The sequence below is a fragment of the Cupressus sempervirens genome, chromosome 5, assembly GCF_028749045.1.
Source record: "Cupressus sempervirens isolate cs-2001-9-10 chromosome 5, ASM2874904v1, whole genome shotgun sequence".
NCBI classification, from domain to species: Eukaryota; Viridiplantae; Streptophyta; class Pinopsida; order Cupressales; family Cupressaceae; genus Cupressus; species Cupressus sempervirens.
The window spans coordinates 455,406,164-455,424,777 of NC_143122.1; the positions used below are offsets into that span (position 1 = coordinate 455,406,164).

The following is an 18,614-nucleotide window of genomic DNA, read 5'->3' on the forward strand; positions in this document are numbered from 1 at the left end:
CTTTAAAGTCATGGATGAACGATGGATTGAATCCATCATACATTTCAGAAAGTGTGCGAGAGAGATTTGATTCTAAGCAGGTGAGGCTTCAGGCTAACAGGCTAACCTGCTCATATTACTTATTAGACACAAGAAGTCTTTGTCTATGGAGAGTCACTAAAGTAGAAAGAATGCATTGTTTTCAAGAGGCCAGGATATCTGGCTGGCGGTGGCAGGGATTGCACCTAGTTATAACATTTATCGTCCCATTTCTTACCTAATTACAGAACAAACCATTTTAGGTGTGCGATCAGTTTAAAGCTTACTAAGGGAACCGCAGTGTCACAGAGAGAGAGAGAACAAGTTTCAACCCAGAGATGAACACATGATTAGTACAGAACCCACAGTGAGCTGGATATAGAGTCACCATGATTGAGCCAAGAATGCATATACACAGAAATGTGTCAGAAGAATCTCTGCATAAAACCTACAAACTTAATTATACAATGACTAATCAAATTGAGAAGTTACACAGCTTATATAACCTTAAAAAATACATTAATTAGACATTTTCAAAATCCACCAAATCTCAATAAAACCAGAGTGACAAATGAGCCAGCAATGTTTAAACATGTATAATATAAGAAAACAATACTTTTAGGTTAAAGTGACAGGTAACCTGCATCTATTTCTATGCACTCTCTGAATCCCTATCAGTGTCCATGCACATTAAAATCGTAAAAATGTTGTTGCCACTTTTAATGTTTGGTTGTGAAGCAAGTAAAAGTCTAAGATTTTGGGTTTCACATTACCCTATATTGAACTGTTGTTATACATGAACCTACCACTACAATCATTGTTTTTTCAAATTATAAGCCTAGAAGATCCACAAATTTGATGGTATTGTTCAATGCCCTAAAGCTTAACAATAGGAATTGTATTTTATTGAAACATAGATATTTCTACTCAAGTCAATTCCTAAAAAGGATAACCAGATACAGTTTATGATGACATCACTTATTCTCAGACAATAACAATATTTGATACAAAAATAGATCTAACTCAACAGCAACTGCAGAAAGTTCAGTTAGTCAAATGAACCCTACACTTTAAATCTTGACTTCGTGATCTGCACCTAGAGCAATGGCATAAACAAATATAAACTGCTACTGGTGATGCTGTGGCTATTTCTTGGATGCAATGACAACAAAAGTTTGGCACTATGAAAGTCTTTTTATAACATGTCAGCAAACCATTGTGTAAGGGAAAGGTAGATAAAACTAATAGTGTATTTATTTATAAATATTTATGTCTAAGTTTCCTGTGTTCAGCACACAGGCAGAAACAAATGAGAAATGAGACCTTTAACAACCTCCATTTTGTAATTTATTTCAAATGGAGCCCTCAAGTCTTTATTCTATACTTTATAGTTAGTCAGTGTGATCATAAATTGTTGGTTTTAAAGTTTACATTGGAGGAGTAAATATGAAAGAAACCCCAACCATAGGTCAACTAGGCTTCACTCATGCTCCTCCACTCTCTAAACATGATAATTCCTGCAAGAGAAACAACAATTTTCCTCCCCAAACAGTCAAACGATAACTGGGTATAGGGATAGCCTCTTAAAGGTGGGCACGGCCTCTTCTCAGAATATCATTCCACAAAATTAAATGTAATGTTCAGATCTAATGTCTTCCAAGAAGCACAACAGGTTAGCAAGGTAGTTTTATAAGAGCTCTCACAAGTTACAATACCATGTCCAAAGAATACTCTAGACTACCCTCCACTTTCCAAGTAGAAAATAAAAATAGGTTCCTCCTGAAACTGAAAACCACACCCAACAGCTCCTCAATGGAACAAGTATTTTGGCTGCTATAAGGATCCCTTCTTTGCAGATTCACGAGGACCTATCTTGGACCTGGAAAAAAGTAATTATTTGGGTCCAGAAGTGGAATAGAACTCCTAATGATATCCTAGGGATCATTTATGGTCATATTCTAAACAGTTAAAGCAAGATTACATGTTCCAAGAAGGACCATAGTTTATGAAGACGAAAGTTCTGTAAATTATGCATTTCATCCCACAGATTTAATTCAACAGAGAATTTCCCTACTATTGTCCAAGCATAGGTTAGATTGCCTTCGCTCCCAAGAAAATATTGGCAGTTGGTACAAGAGCAACAGTGGCTTCAGAACTCGCAAAATACTTAGTAGTTCATAACTATATTCTGATATTTGTCATTCTAAACTTAAGGTAAGCCACTTCCTCAAAGGTAATCTTGGAAATCAAAGGAAATACTATCATAAAAGCAAAAAATAATAAAACCAAATGCAACTCAAGATCAAAAGGTAAGTCCATTTCTTCTAATCCAATTTACTAGATCTGTATATTGATACTTTGATTCATAATTACCTTTGGTCACAGTGTTTTTATATGTATAATTTAATTATGGATATATGATGTTAAATTAAAGAATTAGTCTTCATTCAGTTGATTTAATACTGGATATTATGATTATATGTGCTTTCTAACCCTGATTTCCACAATATATCCTTAGTGAGAATTTAAATGCTATTTTGATTCTAAACTGGTAAGTGAATAACAAAATGAAACAAAGATATAAATATCAAGAGTAAAACTTCATATGACTCGATTATAACATTAATTTGTGGCCAAAACTACTTATGCAAAATGTTTATGGATTATTGTGGAGATATTCAGGAGAATATAAATTGGTTCAAATCATATCAAAACATGATTCCAATACTATCATTATGACTAGGCAGTGACAAAAAAGTTAAGTAGACATCAGTTGTGCCATGTGTGAAACATGGATTACAAGGGTAGCCACACAAGAGTTTAAAGTCATCTTTTATGCATATCTGGGCATGAGGTAAAGGTGGTGAAAGAAAACCCTTGGTGAGAAGGCCTACGTGTCTAAGTTGTACATGGAGGATGAGGCAATAAATAAGGGTATGCCAATAGAAACAATGCAATATACTATGTCTACTCACACCATGGAATTGAGAGTCAAAAGGAAGAGTTTTACCCAAGGAAAGAGAAGGGATACTTGTGTTTCAATGATGTTGAATGTGTAGTCATGGGAAAAGTCAGATTCTGCATTGCCAAATTCTTGTTTGCCCATACCATCTCATTTCACATGACATGTTTTCCCCATTTCAAAAAAATGTTGAAAAGGGAATGCAATTAACTCTTCATCTTATTGAAGGCAACAACCTACAACACAACGGTAACTTGTGATCCTCTCATTTGGGAGGTCTCAGGTTTGAGTCTTACTCAAATTTAACAAATAATCTGAGATTTTGAACAAATAATAATAATTAATCTCGGCTTTGGCCCATTACCTATCAAAAGAAAAATTTCTTATCTCATTGAGAATATACACTGCATACCCCCTCGATATAGATTATTGTAAGGTAAGTTTGTTGACGGACAACATGGGGCAAACTTGGCTAAAAATGGGTTGCCCAACTATCATATGGATCAGTGGACTGATAATAGGCATCAACAATTCAATTATTATGAATATCAAATTTTGAAAGAGGCCATAGAGGATATCAAGCCTCAAATATTGTATACGTTGCCACCAACTCAATGTGTTTGTATACTAGATAGCATGTTGGTAGAGAATGGTCACAAAAACATTCTTTGGACACCATTTTTTCTTAACATGTTGGAGAATGCACAAAATCTTATGCCCCACCTGAGATTGATACAAATCACGGGAATAAGAAGCCAACCTAGGGATTTAAATGCGAATAAAAAAGATGACAATTAAATAACTACGGGCCAAATCCATTGAGGGAATACAAAAAGTATATTTTAAACTAATAAATATTAATATCTCAGGCCCTGGCCAACCTACCTTCAAGGGAAATTAATTTAATTTGGCCTTCATTTTGGGCTCATAAAGAGGGCTGACCTCTTAGTACACCCAACTTTGGGAAAAATATTTAATTAATTAAGAAAATGTCTTGCTGGCCAATCTGGTTTAGAGAGGGACATAACCCTCTATTGTTGAGTTGAGGTTATTCAAGGGGGGAATTTTAATTGAGGAAGGCGAAAAGAATCAGAAAATCATTGTTTAAATCTGGAATCATTGAATAAGAGCAGGAGCAGTATTCGTCAATACAGTCAGACCAAATTCACAGAGGAAGGAACAAGAGATCAATCAAAGAAGGAAGTACAACAGAAAACAAGGAAGAGGACCAGATGGGAAATAAAGAAAGAGAATTGATCAGATATCACGTATTGGACATACCACTTTCGATGACAATTCAGGAAAGCAGTTTGGTATGCAATATTGATAAATGATCTGTAATGTATCTATAATCTTAAGCTTGGTATGCAACATGGTGATGTTTTACTATTATAGATAATTCCTCTCATAATTATGAAGGCAATGATGGTACATAACATGATAGTATATCTAGTATATAATTCCTCTTATATGGTTGTGTGCAATATGATAATTTATTTTACTCCCCCATAAATAACATGAAATATTTAGATTTCCTAATTCAATCAGCAAATTGCAGCAATCAATCATGGTGAGGCGAGAGGAAATAAAAGGGAGAAACTGATACAAGCTTTCTTGCCAATTACACCACCTCATGATAGATGGATGGCAGAAGGCCACGAGGCAAGGGGGGATTGTATATCTGCTCTTGGGCCTAGGGAAGAGGATCAATTTGGACACCCTACTGTTGTTTCTCATATTGGTTGATTGTTGAGATGGATTCAAGAGAGTCTCAAACATAGGAGGGTAAATTGGGTGGAAGGAATAGGGAGGGCGGGTACAAGTTTCCTCACTAGGTACACCACCTCATGAAGGATGGATGGCCTAAGGACACATGTGGCCAAGAGGGATGGTATATCTGCTCTTGGGCCTAGGGTAAAGGATCACTTCGGGCACCCTAAATTGTCTCCTTATCCAAGGCCCGTTATGGTTGAACCTAAATAATAAAACTGTATATGTTGTATGATTAAGATGATTATGAATATACGTCTAACATGATTGCAGTATCTCAACAAAGATTTATCTTGCTTTTACATTTGTAATATCTCCTTTTGTGATTTATCCTAATTTATTCCTGAAACAGTAATTCCAACTTGAGATGAAAATCACAATACATTTATAAATATAATTTAATACAAATGAATACATTTCATTATAATATTCAACTCAAAGTTCTAAGAATAATTCAGAAGATGGAACTTATCTTGATTGAGAGCCAAATGCTTGGACATTGTGTAAAAGTACTATGTAGCTTATTACTTGTAATTCTGAAAATTTAATCCTTGATCAGATGCCTAATGATTCTCCTCATTTGATGGACCTATATCTGTGTGTGTGTGTGTGTGTGCGTAATTCTTTTTCTTACCTTTGGTCTTTAAATACTATAGAAAATTGCAAAATCTTATAAATAATACCATTTTCCGTATGTATACTCTTATTTATGAACATCTGATATTATTATTTGGTGTTTGTCCTTCCCTTAGTTAATCATTGGATATATCTTTTAATCTAGATTTAATCCTCTCTTCTGATTCCTGGTTACTGTAACTGTTTCTGAATACTTATATGCATATCTGACAGCAGTTATTGTATTACCTTTGCACTCTTTTTCTCTCCATTTCAGAACCCAGTGTATTCCTTGTGTCATCACTGCTGATTAACACTTTTTATCACAAACTCCCCTACATGAAATATGAAAATCAAAAGATGCACTGATCTCTGTATATCAGAATTTGTAATATAACCTCCTATTGCTTCCAAAGGGACACACAGGTATACTGGCTTTGTTTCACAGTTCTGGTTATTTATGCACTTCATTACATTAGATCATTGCTTTCAATCTCTCTTGGAGAGATCGCTGTGTCTGAATTATTCAATTAAATACATGCAAAGTATCATATGGTTCTGATCAGCTATCAGAATTTTGATTGTTGTCTCAAATATTTTCCTTTAGCTTTATGCAATCTTCCACACTGAGTCTGATGTCTCTCTCTTAATCCCTGTGCATCCACCTTGTAATGGGCCTGTCTAACCCTTTCCCCTTACTCAGATGTGAGGCTCCTTTTGTGCTGCTGCCATGACTTATTAAATAATCAGATTCAATGCCTTGAGAAATTTCCCGAAGGGTCTTTAATATCCTTTGATAAAGCTTGATGTTAGATGTTGTACCGCACCATCACACCCCTTTGTGACTACTCATGCATATTGTCGTCTCACGTTCTATCACCACAAAATGCTGATAACAGTACAAAACTTTTTCAAGCTAGTTTCACGTCTCTCTAAGTTGAATTTGTTATTCAATTGCTTAATGTTGATCGATCAATCAAATCTAATTCGCATATCAAATTCTTTTATTGAAGGCTTTCGTCAAGTCTTTTTCGTTTCTCTAATTGTTGAGCCTATGCTTGATTTTTTAGGCCTTCATCACCCTTTTCTTTGCTTTTGAGGGTGTGTTTGTTGGTTTTTAGTCCTTTGGTCTTGCTCAAGTCATAGCTTTCGGTTTCCCCTTCGATTTGATCTAATCTAGAGCTTAATTGGAGTTGTCAATTAAGAGATATGGCCGTTTTAGTGCCCAATGAGTATACTTTTTTGATGCAACAACACGAATTAAAAATATCATGTTATATTTCTAATTTGACATTCACTTTATGTTATGTTTTTAAGTTACTTTATCATTTATTTTTTCACTTAAAGTAACTATAGTGCACTTTATGTTATAATTTTGAGTTGAGTTTACTTTTTGTTTTGTCACTTAAGTGACTATATTAACTATATAGTTCAATTTAATTTTTAGCATTTAAATCAAATGCTCTAGTAAATATTACTTTTTAAATGATATTTACATGTTATATTATTAATATAATGTGTAAATATAATTTATGTCACATTTAAGTAATATTTTAATGAATTTAAATTGGCATGTGCTTATTAAATCACTTAAAGTCATCAAAAGTTGACCTTTTATATGTCATTATATGTAAAAATCATCAAAAGTGGACCTTTTATATGTCATTACATGTAAATCCATCAAAAGTGGACATTTTTTATGCCATTGCATATAAAATTCAACTTAGAAGCATAAAGTCATTAGAAGTGGACCTTTTCCATGTCTTTGCATGTAAAAATCATCAAAAGTGGACATTTTTGATGCCATTGCATATAACTCACTTGAAATGCGCAATGACATCAAAAAGGTGAGTTTTAACTTCAATATGCTATTGCACCCAAAATGTGAGCTTTCACTTAAAATATGCAATCACCTCAAAAAAGAAAGTTTTTAAGCTAAATGCATATTTTAAAACATGCAATGCCTCCTAAAAGGTGCGATTTGCACTATGGAGGGGTTTTTAAACATGCAATGACCATGAAAAGGTGTGATTTGCATCTTGGCATGTTTTTAATATATGCATTGCAAGCTAAAAGGTGTGTTTTGAATGAAAGTTCATGTTTTTGTCCTCAAGAAACCCGTTTTTGGAAAAACACATGCAAAGAGCCTCCAAGCACCCCATTTTTGAAGATTTTGGGAGATTTACTACATGCATTATCACAAAATCTTCTCTACTAGGGTCGTTTTTGCTTAGCCATGGGTTTTCAAGCAATGAAAATCAATTTATTTTGCTAAAAAACATTTTTTTCAAACTCCTTCCAAGGGTGCATTTTTGGATAAATCTTCAAAAAACACCATTTTTGGCTCACGTTTTGGCCCAAAGAGGAATCAATTTGTCATTTTTAGTGGTTTGCATTGCATCTTGGCTCATGTTTTGGTGTTTGGAAGCCAAAATGTTTTTGTTTTGTCTTATAAATCACATTTTTGCTAAAAATGCCAAGAAAATTGGGGTTTAAATCCACTTTTTTGCATTTTAAAGTGTGACTTTTTTGCAGTTGGATCCATATGTTTGCATTTGGGGAAGTCGTTTTTGCATTCAAAAGTAAAAAATAACTCAAAAACATGCATTTTTTTACCACGTTTTTGCAAAAACAGCCCAGATTTTTGCATTAAAAAGTCACGTATTTGTTCAAAAAATTCAAAAAATGGCATTTCAGCCCATACATTTGGATCAAGAGGGGTCGTTTTTGAGTTTTAATACATGCTATTGTCTTTGGAGACTATGTATTTGGCATTTTCATATCAAATTCGACCCTTCATTGCTCATTAATATTTGTTGAATGCAAAAGTCAAATTATTGTGTGAGAATCTGAATTTGGAGGAGAATTGGTCTTCAAAGTCTATGATTCTTGCTATTTTGGCTCTTTAATCTCCAAATAAGTGGACTTTTTCAAATTTGCCCATTAATTCATGTTTATCTTGCTATTTACATGCATATTATGGTTTGTTATTGCACACTTGTCCATATATATGCCATGAAAAGTGCATTTTGCCTTTAAAAATGATGAAAACTCTCATTTTCACACTTTTGGAATTTCCCCAAATTTTAATTCGAATTTGCACTTGAAAGCAACTTGCTTGTTGACATGTTTGAGTTTAAGACCAAAGACGTGTTTGTTTTGTGCTTGTTTTTTGTTGTTTGCTTGCTTGCTTCTTCTTTTTTCTTCATTTAGAAGAAATTGCAAGTTCTTTCCCAAGAACTTGAGCACGTTTCACTTCACTCCACTTTCCATTTCATGCAAAAGCATCATTTCATTCCATTTCCATCTTCCATGTCGCAATACTTTGCATCTCATTCATCAAATGCGATTACATGTATTTCATCCCATCCATCATTCGCACATGCATGTAATCTCATTTTTCACTTCCATTTTCACTCATCTCACTTTACCCATCCACTCGCACGACACAATTACATGAAAAGTCTTACGTGTAATTGCATCTCTAAAACCCATTTTTTATTAAAAGACACTTTTTAAAAGGTCAAAAATGCCATCTGCATGTTTTCCCATGTACTTGGACTTCACCTTTCCACAAAGACGACTATAAAGTTCACTTCACCTCATGTTTCAAAGCATTTCCATCCTTCCATGCACTTTGCTTCAAAAAAAAAAGAGTTATAGGTGCTGAAGGAAAGTTATTCTGAGTTTACATCCAGACATCGGCAAGAAGGTTTTTGAAGTGTTAGAGAATCCAGAATGTGCCAATCTACAAAGGAGAATTCATGAAAACTTGAACGAGAAAAGCTTGATCACATCAAAATTTTAAATGACAACGGACAATTCATCAAAGAGAGTCAGAGGTTATCAAAAGACGCAAGACCATGGTTATCAAGGTGAATGCAGTGGCACAAAATACATGAACTTCCACTCTCGTGATCATCCAGGATAGCATCACCAAGTACAAGGCCTTTCAGGACAAACACTAGGATTGTTTCAATACTCTTCCGTCTTTCTTCTTCTTCTTGTTTCATGTTTGTAATTGAAGGATGTTTTACATGAAAATGTGTAATTACATGTAATGAGAGTTACACATGCAGTTGCATGTAACCCAATAATTTCTCTCTTAATTAGACTGGGTCAAAGTTGGTTGAGTTGCTCCCACTTTTTTCTCAACTCCTTTGCCTATATAAAGGAGTGCCCCCCTCATTGTAAAAATCATCTTTTGTTGTATGCAAGAAAGCTCTGCCACATTTGTGCAACATAACTTTGATCGTGTAGTACGAATTTGGGAGAAAAGTGAATAAAAGAAGCAATTGAATTCGAAGCTTTGTCTGGAAGCAATTGTGATAGAGCAAATTAGAAGCTTTGACTGTAATTTGTGCCTATTGTCTTTGATTCATGTTATTATTGTGTGTTTAATAATAGAGCATAGGGATTTTGTAATGACCCCTACCAATAGGCCACTAAAAACCTCTAATGGTGAATTGAGAAATTTTGTCAAACGCTTGGCATGCAACTGAAGACTACCACTGAAAGTAAATGCTGAACATAGGAAATTGCTCAAAACCATATGCGATTTATATATCAATAATTTGCAACAATGCCATACATATTTCAGCCAATAATATGATCATCAAACCCTAGGTCGACAATATAGATAGTCTAAAAATTACAATACATCTTTCACTTGCAAAATCCTAGCCTTCCTTTGATACCAATAATGTCAAATGGCAGACAAAGACAAGTACAATGTAAAATAGTAAAGTGTTGAAGCTATATTTTGTACTCAGCTGAAAACAAGCATTTCTCAGAAAATATGCCAAATGCCAAATGAGAAGTGAAGAACCTGATTGTAGATGGCTGTAATAATTTTTACCAATGCTAAAGATGCCAACACCCAAGCCAAAGTCACCCCAAATCTGAAAATGTACTTTCTTGCAAATTTTCGAAAATGTCTAGGAGTTTTGAAAAATTCTTTAAAAATAAATCATGGCATTTTGGAACTCCAAAATGCACCTATCTTTATCTGCTTGATGATAGAAATCCGATGCAAAAATACCCAGAATGATACGCTGAGTAATGAGAAAGATATGAACAAAAATGTGGTTCCAAGCCCTATCCTGAAATTCTAAAAATTGGATCAGACTTGTAGCAAAAATGAACTAGCAGCTATAAATCTTTCCTCCACCACAATAAAGCCTTCTAAAAATGTCCTGCAATCAATCCATGACTGAAAATGTATAGTCCTCAGCAAATGCCCTCCTATAATTTCGGGTTTGCTGAAAGAAGCCTCCTAAAATTTCAGATTTGCTAAAAATGGCTTCCTATAATTTTGGATATGCTAAAAATGGCTTCCTATAATTTCAGACCTGCTAAAAACGGCCTCCTATAATTTCGGCCCTGCTAAAAATGCCTCTTGAAATGCTGAAATGCTGAAAATGGCCTTAGGCCCAATGATGCCCTAGTTGAAGTGACTAAAGTATCACCTCCAAATATGCAACCCTTCAAAGGATATTTCACCTCCTCAGTTATGCGAATCCAAGGGAGACTTCATTCCCAAAGACCTACTGATTATCTAAAACCACTTGGCTCCATAATAGACTATGTGACTAAATCACAATCTGATGTCAAAGGAGAAAATAAAAACTGGACGATCAAATGCAAGACCCATAGGGTCTATTTATTCACTTTTCAGTAGCTTCCTCTAGAAGTCACTTAAACATTCTAGAAGCATCCAAATATTCTTATGAAATAAAGTGCACTTTTATAAAATATTACTTTATAATAAAAAGTGCATCTCAACATCAAATTATAAAACTGGGCCCGAACAAAGTAACTTTACTTTATAACAAACGTAGGCCCAAATCACTAATCAACTGTAAGGACAAAATACTGCCAAATAGTCGTTGGTCGACTCCCTCCACATCACCACCAATCTACAAGAGCCTGTGATAGATTGATCTGACACGCTAAACAATGTCATCCAAAATGGGGACATGATAGTCCACCCTTCTTGAAATTGCTTGTCCCCAAGCAATGACTGAACAATAAACCAATCAACCCACCTGGATCCCAAATATAGTCATGTACTATACTGCTATCAATCAATGCAGGCTCCTGTAATATCCTCTGCAATATAACCAAGAAGAATCCATGACTGAAGCGTGAATCACTGCTCAACTAAACTTCAAATCCACTATTGCCATACTCAAGAACCCACGAGACACAAACTCCCAAAATATCAGAACCCAAGTAGAGTGGACATCCCAAATTGCCAACACAGTAAATACCATCGACACATCCCACTGGCCTATGCGGAATGTACAATCCAACTCTGTCACAATGGTGGACACTCCCGAATGAAACTGTACCAAGTACGAAGAATCCACACACTGTACACCTACTGCAATCAGCACAACTCTGCAAATCGTCGGCCACTGTCTCATAACCATAACTCCCATGCACCACTGATGGTGTGTAGACATCACAAGATAAACAGCAAGAAATAGAACCCAAACCAAGTTTGCCTGCCATCAACTCCTCAACACATGGATCAAATGCAAACTGATGAACATACCCCACAGTATAATGTTGATCAAAATAACTAGCCTCAGTCGACAGCTCGCCATGCACAGGTGATACAACCCATTGCAACTGATCACCAAGTCAGGAGATGACATAGCCAAAGGGGTAGAATCAATAACAACCGCTGAAGCATCACTCCCAAACTCCTGCTCTAAGTCATGTACTATCAAACTGTCAACCTCAGAACCTATTGCCATGTCATGCCCATCACAACTCTCATCCCATGGCGTCAAACCATCCCATAACTGATGACAAGCACTAGGAACCAAAGTACATCTTCGTATCATCATCTCATCAACATGGTCATCAAAGGTAAATTGATGAGCATACCTCACAGTATAATGCCGATAAAATGCGCCAATCTCAATCAATGGCTCAAACTGCAATCCAGATGAAACTAACTGCAACCGATCACCAACCAAGCTGGAACTGACTACTACCTCTGAAGACATCGCCAAGGGAGTAGTATCACTAGTAGGAACTATGCCAACTGTCGGCTCACCAACATCACACATGATCTCTGACACAACATCCCTAGTCTCCATGCCATCAATAGTAGAGGCCATCACCATGTTAGGCATACCACAACAATCTACTGCAGCACCCAACTCAACTGAACCTGACTCTAGTGGAAATGAACCTAGTATGCCAATGCCAGTATCAAGGATGGATGCATCCCCATCTCCACTGTCTCTGACAATCTCGACCATGGACATCCTCGGATCCACCATAGCCTGTGACTGTACAGAATCTGGTAAAGACTGCAGTTGCTCTAACTCCATGGTCACCTCAGCCAAATGAAAATGTGACTCCTCAAAAGCCAACAGTGTACTCTCAAGAATCTCAGAAGTCACCTCGAGCTGCTGAGTAAGCTCACTCACCACATCTTCCTTGGCTAATAATGCATCGTATGTTGTACACCCCCACTCCATAAGATAATCTCTGTCGGCTACCAACTGCATATATTTCTGTCTTAGAATCCAGTTAGCCTCCCATAAAGAGTGGATCTCTGTCAAGGAAAGATAATTGCCTCCCTGCTCATCACTAGTAGGAGAACCCCATCCATAAACTGCTAACAACTGATGAGTAGCATCGAAATGTTGGCAAGCAATAGCAATGTCTTGCTTGCTAACTCTCAGCTAACTAGACACATGATGGCGCTAGCTAAACTGTCTCCTACAAACCTCCTCTGATGCACTATCCAAAGGAGTATCCTCAAAGTTACTGGTCTCTATTGTATTACCATCCACATCCTACGAATCAACTCCAAAGCTCATATCAACATACGGAGTATCAAAAACCGTAGCACCGTTGCCCAATTCCTCTGTACCAAAAGAAATTGCCAAGGAAACTAAGTCCTCAAAACTGCCCACTGCATCCTCTTGGATGTCATCAATGCCAATATGATCCTGGGACTCATCTGTAAACACTACCAAATATGAAAGATCATCAACACACTCCAGCAAGAATGGTCGACTGGTTATATGAACAAAGCCCAACACCGGTGTATAAAAACTAATACCAACATCAGACAAGCTGTTGGCACAAGAAAGGACAACACCGTGCAATCTACTAATCAAATCCATGATAGCACCCAAACAATCACTGCTACCAAAAAGTGATAAAGATCTCCAGTCAACTGAATCCCAAATGCCAATATAACAATCTCGAGTCCATATCTGTAAACTAGAATCAGTTGGTAACTCAAGCAAACTTCTAACTTGAGTAATATGACTAATACCAACTAACTCCACAAACCTGTCTGACACTGTCCCTGTATCCTAGATGTGAATACAAGATGAACTCACAACATTATCAACGACCACATATGATCCGCCTGCTGCAGGAAACTGAGTATCAGGTGAGCAAGATGGAACTAAGCTCAACTCCACGCCATGCTCATCCCCATGTCTTTCCAAGTCCTGTAATGCCAACGGAGTATTCACCAAGGAAGCTCGAGTGTCCTCAAGCTTGCGAGAAAGCCTGTCAACTTCCTTCTCCTTCCTCCTCAAGGCATCTGAATAGTCACTAGCAAGGCTAAGAAGATGGTCACGATCTGATAGAAGATGTAAATAACTCAACTTCATTGTTCCCATTCCTTCCCTAATCACCTGCAAATCAACACAAGAAGACTTTGCTTGAACTCCCTTATGTCTGCCCTATAATTGAATCCTCTGGATGTGATCTTCTATCATATAATGCATCTTGTCATGATGAGACAATGAAGTCACAATACTATCTTCGCTCACCTTCAGCTAGCTGGACAAATCATGTGAAGTACTACTAGCCTCAACCTCATGACGAAGCATCCAAATGTGCCTGGTACTCCCTCTCAGCAAAGTCATGAATACTCAAAGTCTGCTCATCTCTACCAGGTATCTCACCGTCGTGCACAACAACATCCTCACAACCATCATCTAAACCCTCTACGCTGTAGTCATTGCCTGTCGTAACTAAACCATCCTGAGTACCTGTGACATCACCCTCTAGTGACCTGTATACAACTGTCTCAACTTGAGTATGAAGTTGACCGTTACTATCAATTTACGTAATATCCTTTACCACTACCTCCTGTGGCAGAGTAGAATTTGAGACCTCTGCCTAGCTGTAAGCTAGTTTCTCGAACTCCTCATGCAAGTTCCTGGTAATTGTGTTATTTGCTCTGTGAGAAGATCTGCCAAATAGAAATCCAGTCAACTTATCCACCTTAGCTAGGTCGGACAGCATGTCATTCATATATGGTGGTGCTTAACCAACTGTTCAGACATGTCATGGCTTATTTTCCTAAGTTAATCTCGAATGTCTAAATAACCATCCTTTCTACTGTTCCGACTCTGGATCTTCCTACTTTGTCTATCAACTATCCAAGATCGTGTCCTTTGAGGCTCTGTACTATACCTGTCCATTCTGGATAAAGTAGAGTGCTGATCACTCATACAAGACGGCTCTTACCCAACAGGATTGCAAGAAAACCGCTCTGATACCACAGTAATGACCCCTACCAATAGGCCACTAAAAACCTCTAATGTTGAATTGAGAAATTTTGTCAAACACTTGGCATGCAACTGAAGACTACTGAAAGTAAATGCCGAACATAGGAAATTGCTCAAAACCATATGTCATTTATATATCAACAATTTGCAACAATGCCATACATATTTCAGCCAATAATATGATCATCAAACCCTAGGTTGGCAATATAAATAGTCTAAAAATTACAATACATCTTTTACTTGCAAAATCCTAGCCTTCCTTTGATACCAGTAATGCCAAATGGCAAACAAAGACAAGTACAATGTAAAATAGTAAAGTGTTGAAGCTATATTTTGTACTCAGCTGAAAACAAACATTTCTCAGAAAATATGCCAAATGCCAAATGAGAAGTGAAAAACCTGATTATAGATGGCTATAATAATTTTTACCAATGCTCAAGATGCCAACACCCAAGCCAAAGTCACCCCAAATTTGAAAATGTACTTCCTTGCCAAATTTCGAAGATGTCTAGGAGATTTGAAAAATTTCTTAAAAATAAATCATGACATTTTGGAACTTCAAAATGCACCTATCTTTATCTCCTCGACGATAGAAATCCGATGCAAAAATATCCAGAATGATATGCTAAGTAATGAGGAAGATATGAACAAAAATGTGGTTCCAAGCCCTATCTTGAAATTTTGAAAATTGGATCAGACTTGTAGCAAAAAAGAACCAACAGCTATAAATCTTTCGTCCACCACTATAAAGCCTTCTAAAGATGTCCTGCAATCAATCCATGACTAAAAATGTATAGTCCTCAGCAAATGCCCTCCTATAATTTCAAGTCTGTTGAAAGAAGCCTCCTAAAATTTTGGATTTGCTAAAAATGGCTTCCTATAATTTCGGATCTGCTAAAATGGCTTCCTATAATTTCGGACCTGCTAAAAATGGCCTCCTATAATTTCGGCTCTGCTAAAAATGCCTCCTGAAATGCTGAAATGCTGAAAATGGCTTTAGGCCCAATGATGCCCTAGCTAAAGTGATTGTAGTATCACCTCCAAATGTGCAACCCTTCAAAGGATATTTCACCTCCACAGTTATGCGAATCAAAGGGAGACTCCGTTCCCAAAGACCTAGTGACTATCTGAAACCACTTGGCTCCATAATAGACTATGTAACTAAATCACAATCTGATGTCAAGGGAGAAAATACAAACTGGATGATCAAATGCAAGACCCATAGGTTCTATTTATTCACTTTTCAGTAGCTTCCTCTAGAAGTCACTTAAACATTCTAGAAGCATCCAAATATTCTTATAAAATAAAGTGCACTTTTATAAAATATTACTTTATAATAAAAAGTGCATCTCAACATCAAATTATAAAACTGGGCCCAAATAAAGTAACTTTACTTTATGACAAACGTAGGCCCAAATCATTAATCAACTGTAAGGACAAAATACTACCAAATAGTCATTGGTTGACTCTCTCCACATCACCACCAGTCTACGAGAGCCTGTGATAGACTGATCTGGCACGCTAAACGATGTCAGCCAAAATGGGGACATGACAAATTTAAGAAGCGATTGGAGCCAAAGCTTTGACTGGGAGCGGTTGTGGTAATACATAGACTAGGAGCTTTGACTGTAGCTTGTATTACCATTTCAAATTCACGAAAAATAGTTAGAATTCCCTACTTCTGGAAGTCTTTGTGCCCCAATGGTAGATGTTATTCTTATAGAATAGGTTAAACAGGACTTTAAGCCAAATTGGTACGCTTTCAGCTAACCTTTGAGTTAGTGTTAATTTATCGGTATCACCATTTACAACTTTAGATAGAAGTGTAGTTTGAGGTTTCATCTTGCCCATTACTCGCTCCACAGGTAAGTGGATTCTTCCTTGAAAGCTAAGAGGAAGAATATTAGTAACACCTGTTACAAAATCTCTCAACTTCTTGCTTACCTTGAGTTGATCCAAGGAACAGTGAGAAAGGGGAGCCTTCCCTTTAAGGTAGGAAAGACTCTATCTCACACGTTGTGGTTGGTCATCCTATTTTGCGACTGGATTTTATCCAAAACTGTCGGCTGTAAAATATCCACCCAACATGTACCTCTTTATTATGTTTTTTTTGTTATTAGTTTGTCCATTAAGAGGAATTACACTTTCTCCACTTGGTAACTAATTTTCTTTTCTAGTTTTGTTTTCACAATCTGCCCCTCTTCCTTGAGACAACACTGAGTGACCATAATCTTTCAATCATTTACGTGGCCTTATTAAGAATCTCGTCACTATATTTCTTTTATATGCTGTCCTTGTATTGCATCTACTTATGATGAATAGTTCCTTTTAAATAATCAGAATATATTTCCTTCGATAATTGCACTTTGTAGGTTTGCTTGCATTAGTCAACACTTTTATGTATTGCTTATGCCTCGATCTGAATATGGATTGGTTTTCTGTCTAACTATTTTTAAACCATCTCTTATACTTTCTTTTAGCATATGCGTCTTTGACTGCTTCAGATAGTGTAATGTCCCCTTTTTGAAATAGGATTTAATAATAAAACTAATAATAAATTTAAAGAATAAGAAAATAAAAATAAACCTTCAATTAAAAATATAATGTTAAAGTTGTAGCTTCAGTCGAGTTGAAATGTGCAGTAAATCAGAATATTATATACATGTATATATTTATATTTAACATATACTTAAATATGAGACATGATTTACCAAACTACATTGAAACACATTTTGTTTGTCTTATAAGTATCGGGCTATTTTCATATTATTAGGGTGGTATTTTAAACCACCAATAATATATAAACATTGACCCCTGTTTAACCCCCGATCTCATATCATCGTTGAGGACTATGTTATTAAGGTTGACTAAATTAAGTCTACGTAGGGACATGACCCTACACGGTACTTACCATGTAGTCATGTCCCTACATGGACATGACTCCCTATCTTATATATATGTATGTATGCATGTATGTATGTATGTGGGTATGTATGTATACTAAGTAACTGAATCAGCCTCTAAGCCCATCAATTGTACAAACGAAACAATTTAGAGTCGAAATCGAGTCTGAATCCTTGTGGGCACAAACAGGGTACGTTGTTTTGACATGTGAATCGTTTCAAGTTGTTTGGAGTCATTTTTTCTCGTATTCCAAGCTAGCGTGGTGATTTGTGGGCAACTCCAAGAAAATTTGAAACTGAGTTTGACTTTTCAAATGAGGAAAACCTAATTTTTGTTTCGCACGGCTGCTTTTCCCCCTTTCACGCAACTGCTTTTCCTCATTTTCTTCTTCCCGTGGCTGTTTTTTCTTCTTCACACCTGCATTTGCTTTCATATTTGTGGCTGGGTTTGCTTTCACATTTTCTTTCACGGCTGCAAAGGTAGCACGATGGTTTGCAAAGGTAGAAGACAACATTTGACTTTGCAGTAGACGCTGCAACAAACTGGAGGTATTTTCCTCCATTTTTTTATAGTTTTGTAAAATTGTATGCGATTAAACACAATTCGTCCATTTCAATAGTTTTGTTAAAATCAAAACTATATTAAAACACAAAACGTAGGTATATAGTTATATGCATATTAAAAAATTTAAATGATGCATATGCATTAAGTTATAATATTAATAATAAAATATAGTAGTTATAAGCAAGAATCAAAACTAGCCATATGCATTAATATTGTATTCT

At 36.2% G+C, this 18,614-nt stretch overlaps 1 protein-coding gene across 2 annotated transcripts in view; it reads right to left on the reverse strand.

Moving 5' to 3' along the window:
• LOC149556741 (internal alternative NAD(P)H-ubiquinone oxidoreductase A2, mitochondrial-like) overlaps window positions 1–18,614 on the reverse strand; it is a 217,986-nt gene that overhangs the window by 1,252 nt on the left and 198,120 nt on the right. The gene's annotated exons all lie outside the window — the stretch shown is intronic.